Source organism: Mustela nivalis (genome assembly GCF_964662115.1).
Source record: "Mustela nivalis genome assembly, chromosome: 3".
Classification (NCBI taxonomy): domain Eukaryota; kingdom Metazoa; phylum Chordata; class Mammalia; order Carnivora; family Mustelidae; genus Mustela; species Mustela nivalis.
Genome location: NC_139022.1, coordinates 165,394,273 through 165,411,303, shown reverse-complemented (window position 1 = coordinate 165,411,303; position 17,031 = coordinate 165,394,273). Strand labels below are relative to the sequence as shown.

At 33.2% G+C, this 17,031-nt stretch overlaps 1 long non-coding RNA gene across 1 annotated transcript in view; it reads left to right on the top strand.

Annotated features, from left to right (window-relative positions):
- The first annotated feature begins 283 nt into the window (after positions 1 to 283).
- Positions 284 to 17,031, top strand: part of LOC309860988 — a 28,057-nt gene continuing 11,309 nt past the window's right edge. The window contains exons 1-2 of the long non-coding RNA XR_014309713.1: positions 284 to 343; positions 15,095 to 15,402. This is a non-coding gene — a long non-coding RNA (uncharacterized lncRNA). The remainder of the gene's footprint in view (positions 344 to 15,094; positions 15,403 to 17,031) is intronic.

The window sequence follows — 17,031 nt, the reverse complement described above, 5'->3', positions numbered from 1 at the left end:
AAGTCTCTAAGGGATTTTGGAAGCAAGGTTTCCAGGACCTTGAGGGGAATAGCTATTGTTAGGAAAATGTCATGTATTACTCTCTAAAAATCCTTGGCCAGGAGACCCTTCAGATGTACATTGATGGGTCATATGCTTGGGGGATGACTGCTTACATGTATCTTGGGGGAGGGGTGGAGATAAAGGAAGATTCCAAAGGAATTTTTATATGTTAAAGGTAGACTCACGGGATTCTGGGCTGTCGGTTGAGATTGCCTTTTGCTCTTAGCAGGTGTCACCATGGAGGGAGCTGAGTTCCTGGGGCAAGGTCACTCTGCCTGTTTCAATGACCTGTCAGTGGGCCGTAAGTAGTAAGGAAATTTAATTATTCTTTTGCCTGTTTTCCACATCAAAACTACTAAGCTCTGACTTCTACCTCAGTGTTTTAAATCAATAAGTTTGAAAAAAAAAAAAACCCTTATATTTACCACATAAAGGAAGAAATGCAACACAGATGATGAAATCACAACTATGACAGTCTCCTGTGTGTTGGTGTGGGAGTGTCTGTGAGTGGTGTGCTTCTCTTGGAATGACTGGTGTAGTTGAGTGTGGGTGGTTATCACTGAACAGGGAGCATCTACGAATAAACTTTCTAGTTAATACAGTTGTTGAACATAACCTTTGTTCGCAAATGTTCTAATCTTGCATCTGTACGACATCATCTTTACAACCTCGAGGTACCTGCTGTAGAAAATCCATGGGACCTGAGATGTGTACTGACACTCTGCACCATTTTTATTTTCCATTGGGCAGAGCAAAGGGAACTGGTAAATCATGACTCTTAATAATTGTCTCCTGCTCCTCTGCGCTCAGGAGCCCTCCTTCTCCCTAGCATCAATAAAGGTGAAATGATTAGAACTGTGAAATGTTAAAATAATGGTTAGCTCATGAGTACCTACTCTCAGAGTTCCACAGGGGTTCCTTTCCAGTTCATATTTCAAGGGGCCATTTTAGAAATTACTGTCAGTGTATAATATCAACATGCCACCGCACTGTGATGAATGGTCTGGCTTACTAAGAAACTGTACAGCATTATGAAACAATATTGGCGAATTTTCTTTCACAAGAAAAGAACCATATTTTGTTTTTGTAATTGACACTGAAATACATGATGCTGGTGCCAAAGTTTGCCGATAGCAAGTTGCTCCATATGTTGGTTAATATTTCTGATATTTGAAGGCAAGTGATTTCTTTTAGATCCTAAAATGTACTTATTTCTAAACAATTAATGTACTTCTTGAAGTCAAATAAAATTCTTACATTTTATTGTCAGTCATAATTGTTCTGGAATGAATTATGCCAAGCACACTGTTCTTTCCATATCTGTTCTAAGGGATCACTTCTGGAGATGCTTTTTTTCTTTTTCTTTAAGTCTGTTTTTTGTTTTTTGTTTTTTGTTTTTTTGTTTTTTTTTTTTTTTTAGGAAAACACTTGGCTCACTCTTTTTCATATTTGGGAATTTGTAGAAAAAATTAAATTTTTGCTTCTTAAAAGGATTTTGTGAATGTCCATCTTATAAACTTAAAACTGATGCCATATTACAAGTAATAACCTGACCTGAAATTCCCTTAAATTTTGGTATTGTCCCCAGTGTTCCCTAAAAGGATTCAGTTTAGACTTGAAAGTTACCTTCTCTTATCTCCTTTCCTATGATCATCTTGGTCATTGTTAAAGGATAGCTCTGAGCTTTAAGGACTTTCAGAAAATTAAGAAAAAGTTAAACTTTTCTTCATTTGGTAAAAGACTAAAGCAATGCAGAAAAAGATCTGGCTATTGTTAAGTATTACTGTCGAAAAAGAACAGTAGGTTTGTGAAACCCATTGTTTGCTTTGTACCTCTTGGTGTCCTGATCTCAATTCCAATATATTCCAAGGTATCTTAGTATGGTCTGTTCCAGAAAAAATAGTAGGCACTCCAAGGTCTGAGAGATATAATATAGAGAATGGCAAAACTAATTCGCAGTCATTGATATAATGAATGATGGGAGAGTAACAAAATACTGGAATGGACTGTTTTATAAATGATTTCTAAGCTCTTACAACACGTTATAATGGTTAAATTTGTTAACTTGTAATGGTTAAACATTGTATTGGTCCACTCTAAGGATTCACACAAAATTAACCCAATCTTTAAAGAGGAAGATGAAGGCTATATAGTATAGGGATTTTGGTAGCCATTTAAAAATATCTTTATTTTACTTTGTGGAGAAAATATTTGTAGGCTGATAGTAAAGTTGGGATAAGCGCATGTATTTTGAGTGTATATCTCTAGAAGTTTACTGACTTTTTAATTAGATAAAACTATTTTATAGTCTTGTGGTAAAAGAAAAGTGGTGAAGGTTATTTTTTAAAAAGTACCAAAAAGGTAGAATAGTTAGAAAAGATTTTTGTCATCAAACATTAAACCAACTCACTAAACAATTTTAACAAAAAGAGTATAACATTTTAGTGATAACAGAAAATAGTTTAGAGAAACAGAATAAAGTTTCCAAAATTAGATTCTAGTATGTATAGAAATTTAATACATGACAAGATGGTATGTCATCTCTATGGGATATATAATTTTGCTGAAAAAATAGGCCATGAATCTAGACAAATACATTTGAAATTTTGCTTCATAGTATAGAGAGATCAATATAAATTGCATGAAAGATAAAATATTTAAAAAGAATCAAGAATATAGAATGTTAGTGGGATAAATGCATACGCAAAGGGAGATAAGTAATCCAGAAGTAAAAAATATATAAAACACTGATACAAAGTTTTATACTTCTAAATTTAAACCTATTCCATTCTACAACTTCAAAACAAAGCAAACGGCAAGTATTTAACAGAGATAAAGTTTTGATAGTTATATTGTCCAAACACCTGCTACTAATTAAGAAAAAGATACAGTGTGATTTAAAAAAAATTGGCAAAGGATTTGAATTCATGAAAGGGGATATCCAAAGAGAATCCCAAAGCTGGCAGTAGATTGAAGGAAGGATAATCTTAGAGGTTGTCAAAAAAATTGAGTAAAAATAACAATGAAATGGATTTCCTTATCATGAAGAAAAACAAATAATAAAACCCAGTGCTTGCAGAAATAAAAGAAATGTGGCATTCTCACACACTGCTGTTATGAATGTGCATTGGTAAAGTACTTTTTAAAAGCAATCTGATAGTAGTAATTAAAATTAAAATATACATCCATCAGTCAAAAATCCCACTTTATATGAAAAATCTATAGAGATGAAAGCATCACTGTATAAAGTAATACAGTGATTATTTTGACATTTTTATAGTAGAAATCTGGGAACTTCTGGAATATTGATTAACAGGCAAAGGTTAAGTAAAAAATGGTACATTTTAATGGAGAGCATCATGCTGCTATTAAAAATAAGTCACATATATGTAAATATACATTTGAAAATATATTAAAATACATGTACAAATTCTGTGTGCAAGGTGTATATTTACACACAGCAGGCATTTTTGTAGTATTTTATTAAGTGAGAAATAAGATGAGAGAAAATAATATAGACTGATACTATATTTACTCCGAAATTCATATATATATACATATGAGAGAGGAAATGAGAGAGAAGTCTTGACACCATTTACCAAAACTGTAATGGGTTGAGTGGCATAGGAAGAAAAAAAAGACCATAATACAATAGATTTCACATCATTATGATGTTTAAATGTTAAATGTGCAATAATTTTATGAAAATATTGTAAATATATAAAAATAAATGTGTGCATGGTAAAGACTAAAAACTGACATTGGCAAATAAAATGGTTGTCTGTGAGGAACTGGATTTCTTGTATAGGCCCTGGAAAACGTGCCCAAACTTTGTCAACACTTTGATTTCCGCTCCGTGATGCTCCATACCTGTGATAGAATGAATTTCTGTCCTTTTAAACCAGGAGGTGTATGTTAACTGGTTACAGTAGCCACAAAACACAAATTTAGGCAATAATTGGAAATAGCTTTGATTCAGAGATACAGGCCTGAAGGAATGGGTCCCATGGAAGACAGCCAACACAGTATTAGTTAATTAAAATAATAGCGAGTTTAACCACGGGACTTTATCAGGATACAAACAGGACAAACCCCATTTTGTGGCAATAATAAGATATTTTCTTGATAATCAAACCTTGGGAAAGATGGTGACATTTACAGACGTGGGTTCAATTTGAAGTAATATCCATGCCTGTTACTAAAGTTTAGGTGCAGGGAAAATGTTTTGGGAAAAAAGATGTATCAAAGGCTTATGAGATACATAAGTCATTGGTCTAGACTGGAATTTAGTAATGATTCTGCTTCCCAGGGTGATAATTGTCATAGCAAAGCCTCCTTCATAAACACATATGTGATGAGTACTGACACCACAGACACGTGTTTTAAGATCCAAGACTAAGCCCAGACAATGCCGTCTACTCATGAGTTTCAGGTTATCAATTTTTATCCAAACTGAAGGCTCCTGACTACAACTTGGAAAGGGTGGTGAGACTATGAGATAGGATTTGTCATTTGGACAAAAATCTATTAATGCAGTCAGGATATTTGGGAATTTCTCAGCCTATATGTCATCTTGAATTATCTTGAGCTGAATTCTGTATCTACTGCTATCAACATGTGCCTCATACCTTGAAGTTTGATACTCCAAGGTCTACAATTATATCATTGTTCTGATAGTGATTTTTGTTCTTAAAATACAATTATTTCCATCTTCCATGTGCATGGTCAAATTGTACTTCACTATGGGCGCCTGGGTGACTAAGTGGATTAAGCCGCTGCCTTCAGCTCAGGTCATGATCTCAGGGTCCTGGGATCAAGTCCTACATTGGGCTCTCTGCTCAGTGGGGAGCCTGCTTCCCCCTCTCTCTCTCTGCTTGCCTCTCTACCTACTTGTGATCTCTATCTGTCAAATAAATAAATAAAATCCTTAAAAAAATGTACTTTACTTCATTTTTGAAGTTTGGTGTGATCACATGATTTGCCCTGAAAAATGAAAGGTCAGCAGAAATGCTAATTTATTTCCCAGATGGAACCTTGAGAAGCCACTGTTGAATTGCCATTAATTTAATTCTCCTGCGTAGGAAATCATGGATGCATGGAGTGGCAGGCACCTGAGGCTTGATCCTTCACAAAGAAAGGTGGAGTAATGCTCCCTTCCACTCTACTCCACTCCCTTGATGCCCCAATCTAATATTGATGGAAGTGTGTGAGCAAGAAAAAATGGATATTTTTTTAATCCAGTGAGATGCAGAGTTTATTTATTATGGTAAAATACCTAATGTATGTTGAATAATTCAAGCTTAAGCATTTTTTGGTTTTATGTTATAACTATAGATTAATGTAATTTTTATTTATAATTATATAATTTATTGTCGCACTCGGAAAATATCATATCTTATATGCATATTTGTTTGATCCAATCACAATCTTTTTAACAGAATCATGGTTTTTATTGAAAAACAGACATGGGATATGATTATATCTTCAACATATTTTTTAAATTAATTAATTAATTAATTTGACAGACAGAGATCACAAGTAGGCAGAGAGGCCAGCAGAGAGAAAGGAAGGGAAGCAGGCTCCCTGCTGAGCAGAGAACCTGATGCAGGGCTCAATCCCAGGACCCTGAGATCATGACCTGAGCTGAAGGCAGAGGCTTCTACCCGCTCAGCCACCCAGGTGCCCTCTCTTCAACATACTTTTTACAGAGCCCTCAAAAAATAAAGAAGAAACTTTGGAAATGCTTTGTGAAATCAGTAGCATCACGCTTTTTAAAATGACTCCTATCTATTCATTTCTTTTAATGAAAACAAAATACTAACTTCGCTCCAAGTAGATTGCTTTTAGTTGGAGATAAAGGTTTGTAAAATTGCTTTTTATAGTATATGTCATATGATGCAAAAAGAATGTTTATAGCAGCAATGTCCACAATAGCCAAACTATGGAAAGAACCTAGATGTCCATCAACAGATGAATGGATCAAGAAGATGTGGTATATATACACAATGGAATACTATGCAGCTATCAAAAGAAATAAAAATCTCATTCCCAAATATATTTCTCTCCTTCTCTGTCTTTCTGTTTCTCTCTTCATACACACAACACACACACACACACACACACACACACTCACACACACATATAAACAGACATATGTACTCATACATACGTTGATGTGGATCGGATCCTAAATTTTCTCACAAAAAAAGGGGAGCTGTAAGATGAGGACCATCTCCATCTTGTTCACAATTTGAAGCAATGTATTGTCTAGGGCTTAGAATAGGAAGTAAGGAAAGATAGCAGGAAGAGAGAGAGAGGGAGAGGGAAGGGAAAGATGGTGGGAGCAGGAGGAACTAGTTTGGATTCAGTAAATCAGAATTCAGACGAAAGCTGGGTGGGAGGAAGATAGTTTGAGAATGCACAGGATTCCATTTGACACACAGGCACATATAGTCTTTTTTTCAAAGAATTTTACTAATTTCTTTAAGGTTATTCAACTGTAGTTAGATCCAAATTACAAAGCCTCTTAAATGACTTTAAAGGCTCAGGCCTAGTGTTTCTGGGAACCTGCTTGAGAGGAATAAATTGGATTTTACAAACAATTTAATCCTTCTTTATTCAGTCACATTCACAAAAGTTTCAAAAGAAGTGAAATTAGAGAAAGGTCACCCTTTCTACTTTCAGCCTCACGTAAATTTAAGTAATGAATGCAAAGATTAAAAATTAAAATCCTGCACAATTCCTGGATTCTATAATGTTTGACCTCCAACTTTTTTTTTTTTATTTTACAGATTAACCTGTCAATATCTTCTGCTTCTAGCTATAGTAGCATAAGCAATATAAATAATATACATTGGATAATAAAATGGTAATATAATGTACACTGAATAATTACTTGAAGAAATATATATACGATGTTAAACATCAAACAATTTAATAATACCACATATATTTTTTGCTTTAGTGCTAAAGATATTAAAAATAAATTTTTCTTTAATTCTTTTAGGGTTTTTATTCATTTATTTGAAAGAGAGAGACTGAGAGTGAGAGATAAAACCCAAGAGGGGGGAATCCCCGAGGGAGAAGCAGACTCCCAGCTGAGCAGGGACCCTGATGTGGGGCTCAGTTCCATGGCTCTGGGATCATGACCTAAACTGAAGGCAGCTGCCCAACCGACTGACCTACCCAGGCACCATTTTTCTTTTAAGAAAATATGACAGCATAAAAACTAAAAGTAAGCAATATGGAATAAAGTCTTACTATACTTTATATACTAAACAGCTAGCTGAGAACTACTGAGTAAAAACAAATGCCATGGCTATAAAAATAAATATGAAAGAATATTGGCTTTTATAACAGTGAATGGTTATTTCAAAACAAAATGAAAAATGTTCTTTTTTGAAATATCAAACTACAAAATTGTATTTAATTGTATAAGGAATTTCTGACTCTCAGAATTGAAGCTCACTTCAAATTTGTACATATTTAATATATGACATAGATTATGTACTCAGAATTATTTCAAATTATGCCGCAATCCAAATGAAATTACATGCATTTAAAATCTATTCTTAAAAAACAAAATAGTCAGGTGTAAATCTAAATATAATATGCTAACCTTTATGAAAAAAAATTATATCCATCACAGAATAAGTGTATGTGGTGAATTTACTAAATTTTACCAAAGACAGCCTGCTATTTATACATTTTTTAACACGTTTTTCATTTAAAATCATATTGGAATTATTTCAAAAACCTTACACAACGGGCTTTCTTATTCTTTTTAGAAGTTCATAGTAGTTTGTTTCTTGTATATGCTGCAAAATGTCAGTGTTGCAATTCTTCTTTGTTTTAATTTACGTTTTGTGGTTTGCATTCACCTGACATTGTATATCATTTCAGGTGCACTGACCTGACAACTGATATGATAATTTTGTCTGTACTTAATATATCATTGCTCATTCTTTTATTTTATTATTTTCTGAATTAATTTGTTTTAGGTACATTCCTTACACAAGACACAAATTTCAGTTTAGTCATGTTATTCAGTCTGAACAGAATTTTTTTTTTAATATTCTATTTATTTAAGAGAAAAGAAGGGAGAGAAAGAGAAGAGAGGAGGGGGAAGGAAGAAGAACAGAGGGAGAGGGACAAACAGATTCTATGCAGATCACAGAGCCTTCTGCAAGGCTGGATCTCACAACCCTGAAATCTTGACCTGAGCCAAAATCAAGAGTTGATTAATGAACAAAACGAGCCAAGCAGATACCCCCTGAACAGGAATTTAATGGATGTTTTAAACACCTTTAAATTTATTGATTATTACAGTATGTTTGTTCTTAACTCACTTAAGCTTTTATGCTGTTTTCTTTTTTATACATTTTTAAACTTTTAGTTTGTGACATGTTTTCTAGTGGTTAACTTTATAATTCATCTTTATAAGTCACTTTGATTCATTAGTATTAAGCTCTCTGTATTAGTTCTCTAATATGAACAAAGAACAAACATTTCCTCTAACTATGGTATATACATCATTTTTGCCTTTACAATACTTCATATTTTCATAATTCTATTACTTGGTCTTCAGCAAGAAAATATTTTTGATCAATCAATCAATGAACGTTAATTTTATTTTTCTTATATTTGTGTTGATTACATAATTTATATGGAGCCAAGGTATACAGCAAATATTCTATTCTGTCAATTCAAGGATATATTTGTTTTAGTCTAATTTTTGCTTCTTTTAAGTGCTCTCAATTTATCTTCCTCCCACTCTACTTTTGTATTCAGTACATCCACCAAGGGATACCTCATGAAAACAAAAAAAGAAAACTTTTTTGAAAAAACTTATCTAATTAAATCCAATAACACATGAAATGATAATACATCATGCCTGAATACAGTTTATTATGAGAATATAAAGTTGATATAATATCTAAAAATTAATCAATGCAATTCACCATTTTAAACAACTTTTCCAAAACCCATATGATTACTTAACTGCAGATGCAGAAAGTCGTTTGAAAAATATTCGACATTCGTGCTTCACTGAAAAAAAAAATCAAAAGAAGAATAGAAAGAAACTTCCTCAGCCTGATAAAAATATCTAAAACAATCTACAGATAATATCACACATAATGGTGAAAGAGGGAAGGCTTCCCATTCACCCCCACCCCCATGCTCTGGGATAAGACAGGAAGTTCTTTCTTGCCATTGCTAATTAGATTACATTAGCTTCCAGTAAGTACAATAAGGCATGAAAAAGAAGTAAAAGGCAACCATAATGGAAATAAAGTAGCAAAACTGTTTTTGCTAACAGATACCATAAGCGTTGTAGGAAATCTAATTGTATTTACAAGAAAAAAAAAGTTACTATAAGTAATAAGTAACTGTAGCAAGGTTGTTGGGTAAAATATCAAAGTGCAAAAATCAGCTATACTATAAATAGCAGTAAGAAACAAATTTTGAATTTGAGACAACATAATTTACAATAGCAACAACAGTTTTAAGTATTTGGGATAAATTCTGGTAAAATATGGGGAAAATTTTGTATTTTGAAATTATACATTATTGGCAAAGAAATCAGTGACAAAAAAAAAAAAGAAAAGAAAAGAAAAGTGAGAGATATATTGAGATTCAATATTGTCCCATAATTAATCTCTAGATTCAACTCAATGCCATATAAAATCAAATACTTTTTTTTTTTTTCAAAATCAAATACTTTTAACTATTCTGGTGGGGGACTAAACTGACAACCAATTTTTAAATCCATATGGGTTATAAAGGAGCTATAATAGTCAAGACAACTTAGAAAAAAAATACAAAATAGGAGGAACAACATTTTCTGACTTTTTAAAAAAGGTTTTATGTATTCATTTGAAATATAGACTGAGATCATGAGCAAGGGGTGAGGGGTAGCAGACTCGCCTCTGAGCAGAGAACCTGATGTGGGACTTGATCCCTGGACACTGGATCATGACCTGAGCCAAAGGCAGATGTTTGACAGACTGAGCCACCCAAGTGCCCATAATATTCTCTGACTTATTAAAAATTCTAGACTTATTTTTAAAATGTGATAATGGTACAAATATAAATAGAATAAGGAAACAGAATGGAGAACCCCAAAATAAGTCCCCACATATATATATACACATCAGATTTTTGATAAATGTTTAAAGGCAATTCTGTGGAGAGAAGATGATTAACATCTTTCAACAAATGGTGATGGAATAAAGACCTATACATGTGCCATACTAAAAACTTTGATCCAGAGATTATGCCATACAAATGTTAGCTTAAAATTGGCTGTAGATCTAAATGTAAAGCTAAGATTATATTCATGTATGTACATATATATGAAGATTATATTTTTAGGAAAGATTATATATAACATATGGGAAATATTAGTATATATATTTCCATATGTATCTTACTATATATGTGTGTGTGTATATATTTATATGAAAAGCTTTGTAGGACCTTATCAATATTAAAAAAAGAAACTGTAATATCTTGAAAAAGAACAGTGATTGCCTGATTAAAGGAGGGTGAGGAATATGCTTGCTTTTTTGTGATGATAGTTTCATTGGTGATACCATGTCAAGTTATTATATTATAAATTTAAATATATGTAATTTATTATATGCCACTTATATCTCAATAATGGTATTTTTTTTATTTTTTTAAAGATTTTATTTATTTATTTGCCAGAGATCACAAGCAGGCAGAGAGAGGGGGAAGCAGGCTCCCTGCCGAGCAGAAAGCCCGATGTGGGACTTGATTCCAGGACCCTGAGATCATGACCTGAGCCGAAGGCAGAGGCTTTAATCCACTGAGCAACCCAGGCGCCCCAATAATGATATTTTTTAAAAGTGAACATTAAAGACCTTCTCAGATGAAAAAATATTTGGAAGACTAAGAGAATCCATTAGTAGGAGATTGCTCTAAACCACAAATATATTATCCAGTATTTGAACTATGTTAAAGATAATAGTGCTGAAAATGGTTTTAAAAAAAGAAGGTAAACATAAAATATATACTTGCTTATTTTTAATCTATGAGAAAAATCGTCTAAATTAAAAGAATGTATTATGGACATATCACATAAGCAGATAAATAAAAATAAAATTGCAAATACTGAAAGAAGAAAACAGACATTTGCTATTATAAACTCTTTAACCTAAATAAAATGTGTTACATTATTTGAACTCAGACTCTGACAAATAAGGGTGGTCATAATCCACAAAAACAGAAACATTGAGAAGAAATACTGTAGAAGAAAAAAATCAAGTATACTATGAAATCACAAAAACCGAGGAGAAAGAATAAAAAAAAAAATGTCAATCAATGGGCGCCTCGGTGGCTCAGTGGGTTGAGCCACTGCCTTTGGCTCAGGTCATGATCTCAAGGTCCTGGGATCGAGTCCCGCATCGGGCTCTCTGCTTGGCAGGGGGCCTGCTTCCCTTCCTCTCTCTCTGCCTGCCTCTCTGCCTGCTTGTGATCTCTCTCTGTCAAATAAATAAATAAAATCTTTAAAAAAAAATGTCAATCAATTACATTTTAACTATATTTTTCAATTTTGATACAACAGAAGAGAGCCAGAATGATGCAATTCAAGGACATGAGGGGGTGAGTAATAAGGAAGAAGAGAAGATGGTATAATTGAGCAGAAATTGATTAGCCTAAATCCAATATAGGACTACTTCCACAAAAAGAAGTAGGCAAGTCTGGATGTTGCTAAAAATGTGGAGGTTCTTGTTTTTGTTTTGTTTTTCCTTTTAATTTTTGGGTTTTTTGGTTTGTTTGTTGTTTGTGTTTGTTGTTGTTGGTTTTTGGAGGCATGGTGATGAGAAGATAACTGTTATTGGTAATGAGACAGATGGAAGAAAAAGAACAGGTCTGCCATCAAAGGAAAATTAAAGTTTTCAGAGTTGATAATGCCAGGATTTGACACATTAGTAAGAGTAACTAAGGAGAGTGGAAGAAGCAGGGATACAGAGGGGAAGGTCATTAGAGACCAAGGAAGACTAAATAAAACATCTCATATGAGATGAATAAATGTATGAATTCAAATTATTATTCAAATTTTAGTAATATGTAAGTATTTTACTTCTACTCAATTTATCTCATTAGCCATAACCATCCACAAGCAATCGTATAAGTAGATTTTAAGGCAGGAAATAATGTAATTTTCAATTTTAAACTCAAATTTTCCATTCTGAACATTTTGCTTAATTTGTTATTTTGGCATAGCCCAATTTATAGATAAATTAATAATTTAAAAATGTATTATTCACTAGGAAAAAACAAACAAGCTAATTCCACAGAACTGAAGCAATGGACACCCCTTTATGGCAACCGTCACTTACTTATTATAGTGTTTTCTTAAAAACTGTAAGGAAGAATTAAGGGAAGATACCAAACTCTCAGCTATACTAATTATTACCTTTGTTAGAAATAAATTATTTAAGCACATTTTATTTTTCTAACATAAAATATATCTACTTGGCAAAGCTACTGTAAAAAAAAAACGTAGGATAACTCATGTAGAACTCTTGGCAACGAGTGATCCTAAATACAAGTTAATCTTCTCATTCTTTTATATAAATAATTTAAGCTAAATTTTTTCTTTCCTTTTTTTTTTCAGAAAGCCTGTCTAGTTCTAATATTTTATTATTGAAAATAATCACATAGAGGAGAGAGAGAAAGAGAGAATATTAGAAGATAAATATTTCCCTCAGCAATGTTCCCCCAAGTATAATACTCTAATACAATGTAATCAAAGAAATGAAATTAGCACCTTGAAATTTTGGTAGTGTTATTTTGTATATAGAAGGAATAAAATCAGTAAGTGAAAAATGGTGTTACAGATTTTTTCTTTTCTAAATAAAATAAATCAAAACTATCTCTCTGTATCCAAGAATTTCATTTAAGAAGTATATATAATGAACGATTTCAAAATATTTATTTATTGCTTAAATACCACATTCTAATACCTACTTTATTGAATTGATTAGAGCAATTTAAATCATCTACTGCTCACTAGGCCAATGCGTTTTCTTCATGTTTATCCTGGGATTCCTGCCTCAGCTTTGGTCTTGCTAGCAGTATCATACGTAGGTATCATACTAAGAGTCCTGGCACAGAATGTGATGAGAAGCAGTGCTACCAACACTTAGAGAGATCCAGCATTCCAAAAATCAGCAGAATATCCACGAACACTATGTACCTTGCATTTGGCAGTACAGAATGTAAGAACTATGTCTACCAAAATTAATATAATGGTGTATCATTTTGGATACCCATTTAAACCAAATTTTCTCTGTAACAAATTGCTCCTGGATGTTCCTGGCTTACTAAAAGAAGAAAACATTTGAAAGTGACTTTTCTTTACTATTTTATAATTTTCCTTATTCTAATGTTATGCAATGTAGTCATTTACTTACATAGACTTTAAGGTATCCAATAGACAAAATCTAAATTTAAGTATTGACTTTACCATTTAAAAACTGCACAACACAGATATCACCTAACCTCAGGTGTCAACTTAATCATAAAATGAAAATATGTAATTCTAAATGTTATCGTAATTAGTAAATATGACAGTGCTAAATAAAGCTTTGCAAATTATGAGAGTACTTACAGATATTGTTAATAATAATATTAAACATGCAACAATATTCTATTTACTAAGGTGAATGTATAATAAATAAGATACGTCAGTTTCTAAAGCAAAATATTGGAATTTAGTCCAATCATAGTTGAACAATTAATAACAGGTAATAAATCTAGTCAGAGACTTGGAATACAAACTATATAAGTTAGCATATACTGAACATAGGCTACAAAGAAGTACAAGGTATGAAGAGACAAATTTGTTGGAACTGAAGTGAGAATTAGAACAAAACTAAAAATGCAAAGAGCTGACCTCCTCTGGTAAATGTTAAATTTCCCAGTTTTTCTGAAAAGGAGAGTGAACTTACTAATAAAAATGGGACTAAGTGCATTTCAGTTGTGTGAAAATAGAAAATAAGTAGAAATAGATACTTAAGAGGTGCCTGGGTGGCTCAGTGGGTTAAGCTACTGCCTTTGGCTTGTGTCATGATCTCAGGGTCCTGGGATTGAGCCCCACGTCGGGCTCTCTGCTCAGCAGGGAGCCTTCTTCCCTTCCTCTCTCTATGCCTGCCTCTCTGCCTACTTGTGATATTTTTCTCTGTCTAATAAATAAATAAGATCTTTAAAAAAAAAAACTCAAGAAAATAGATTAATGTATTGTTTTTCTGTTTAAGCTTTATAGCTTTATTTATTTATTTATTTGAGAGAAAGTGAGCAAGCGTGAGAGAGCACAAATGGGTGGGAAGGGCAGAGGGAGAAGCACACATTTTGCTGAGCTAGGAGCCTGATGAAGGACTTGATCTCAGGACCTTGGGATCATGACCTGGTCCAAAGGCAATTGCTTAAACAACTGAGCCACCCAGGGGTCCTAATATATTCCTTTTTAAAAAATATTTATTTATTCATTTATTTGACAATGAGAGAGATCACAAGTAGGCAGAGAGTCAGGCAGAGAGAGGGGAAAGCTCTCTGCTGAGCTGAGCATAGAGACCGATGTGGGGCTTAATCCCAGGACGCTGAGATCATGACCTGAGCCGAAGGCAGAGGCTTAATCCACTAAGCCATCCAAGCACCCCGATTCTTAATATTAAAAATAAATATTTATTTGTCAAATGCTAATTTTGGTGTTCTGTTGACTAGTATCAGACAATGACATCACAGGGTATCCATTAGCCTGGATGAGCACTGCAATGTAATAAGGTCATGTTCTCCTTGAGAAAGAACTCATGAACAGCCATTCATCTGTTGCTAATAAAGCATAAATTCCACAGAGAGCTGTGTATTCCTGTATGCAGACCCTGAATAATTTAGGTAGGAATCCAGAAATTAAAAGATCAGTAGAAGCCTTTGGTAAGAAGACACTCAGATGGCTACCAGTAATCCCTACGTCCTGATACTCAGGTTTTCATCTTGGTTTATCTCTCTCTTTCTCTTTCAGATCCTCTTTCTCTCTTCCTGGTGGGAGCCAGTTGTCGTGTTGTAGGATCGTTAGCTGCCATGTCATGGAATCGCTCTGTGCAGATGTCCAGGTAACAAGAGACTAAAACCAGCCAACAGTTTTGAAAATGAGTTTAAAAGTGGACAATTTCCCTCCGGTGGAGCTTTTAGATGTGTCCACAGCCCCTGCCAACACTATGACTCTAAAACTGTAACAGACTTTGAGCCAGAGGGGACCAATGACACCTGGATTCCTCACCCTCAGAAACTGTGGGATAATAAGGGTTTGCTTTCTTAAACTGTTAAAAGGTGAGTTGTTTTTTTTTTTTTTTTTTTTTTTTTTTGTACAGCAGTAAATAAGTAATACAACCATCAATTGAAACAAGTATATTTTTTGATTTATCAATCCAGTGTCATAAAAGAGAAAGTCTTCTGATTTAGCTTCTTGCTGTTTTTCTCAGTATATACGTCCTAGCTCTCTGTAAAATAGCAAATTCTGTCTATGAAAATTAGGACAAAGTAGCACTGATTTGCTAGGAACAGGAGCTGTGCATACAGAAAATCAGTGATGTAGAAAGGAGGATACTAGCCTCTGTAAAAGAGGTCGAAGAGTTTATGCTCTCAGAGGATTACGGCAGACATCACTCTCTGAGAACATACCTTGCTATTCAGGGATTATGTACCTCTTTGCTTAGCCTTACACATGCCAGCTTTTAAAAATATCTTTAGTCCTAAATAATATTACTCACCAAAACATAAAACTCATTGTTAAAATACTTTATCCTCCATAAACTTAATTTTCTCTTGATAACTTAAAAAAAAGGTAGACTGAAATTTGACTATTTAAATGTAATATTAGTGTCATATAAGAATATCAATCCAAATGCAAAAAGTGAATTAATTTAGTAACCCTATTTTGAGCCATACTACTGATCGTAATATCCTTCTCTTCCCATTTGCAATGATCTTCAGCTTTCTTTTGAAAAATATTGTTTTATATTTTTCCTGTTGAAGTGAAAAAAAATAATAAAACAGGAAATTTTAAAAATCTACATATCAACTGCCACAGAACTACAGAATATCAGTGTTGAAAAGGCCATTTTTGGCAAGGAAGGTCACGAGATGTTGGCAGGCAGTAATTTAGAGTATATTAAATATCTCTGCTGATGGTAACTTCTCAGTAAGCAATCCGATCCATTGTTTTAATGTTTGGATTTCTCACCATTAGAATAAAAAATATTTTTAAGTTTTAATTGGAAACTGCTTCTCTATAACTTCCTCATTTTACTCAGGAGGGTAGTTCACACTAAGTCTAGTCTCTTTTCTTTACTCTGGGCTTCAGCTAGGTAACACTGGTTTTGCATTCTTTTTTTTCAAGAAAAATTGGAATCTTGGGAACTGAGGGCAATGCTGTTTTCCAGAGTTGGCAACCCCTGCAGATTTATCAAAGATTATATATATTTTTAAATTATCACATTATGCTTTTAATAGTGATGTGTAAATTTTAATGAGATAAGCTATGTTTCTTAGTATATTGTTGGCTCATATTATTACTGTCAAGTAAATGTCCCACGTCTGTTTATGTAAAACAGTGATTTACATAAATCACTTCTGAGGTAACTTTTTTGGTGTTCTTGAACATGGTGGTTTGTTAAAAACAAAACAAAACAAAAAACAGCAACAAAAACCACATACACCTAAAAAATAACATTGCTATAGATTCACATCAAAATTGAATTATCTGAGATTATGTTAATCTGTATTCAGTTTACACCCATGATACATCTCTCAAAACTTTCCCCCCTTAATACTGTCATTCAAATTATGGTTTAAAACCTTGGGTGATCTACTTGTCATGGGACATTTCATAGTCTTTTAGTCTAAAATGAATCCCCTTTTCTAATAATTTAAGTCTACAACCCATTCAAGTTTGAATTT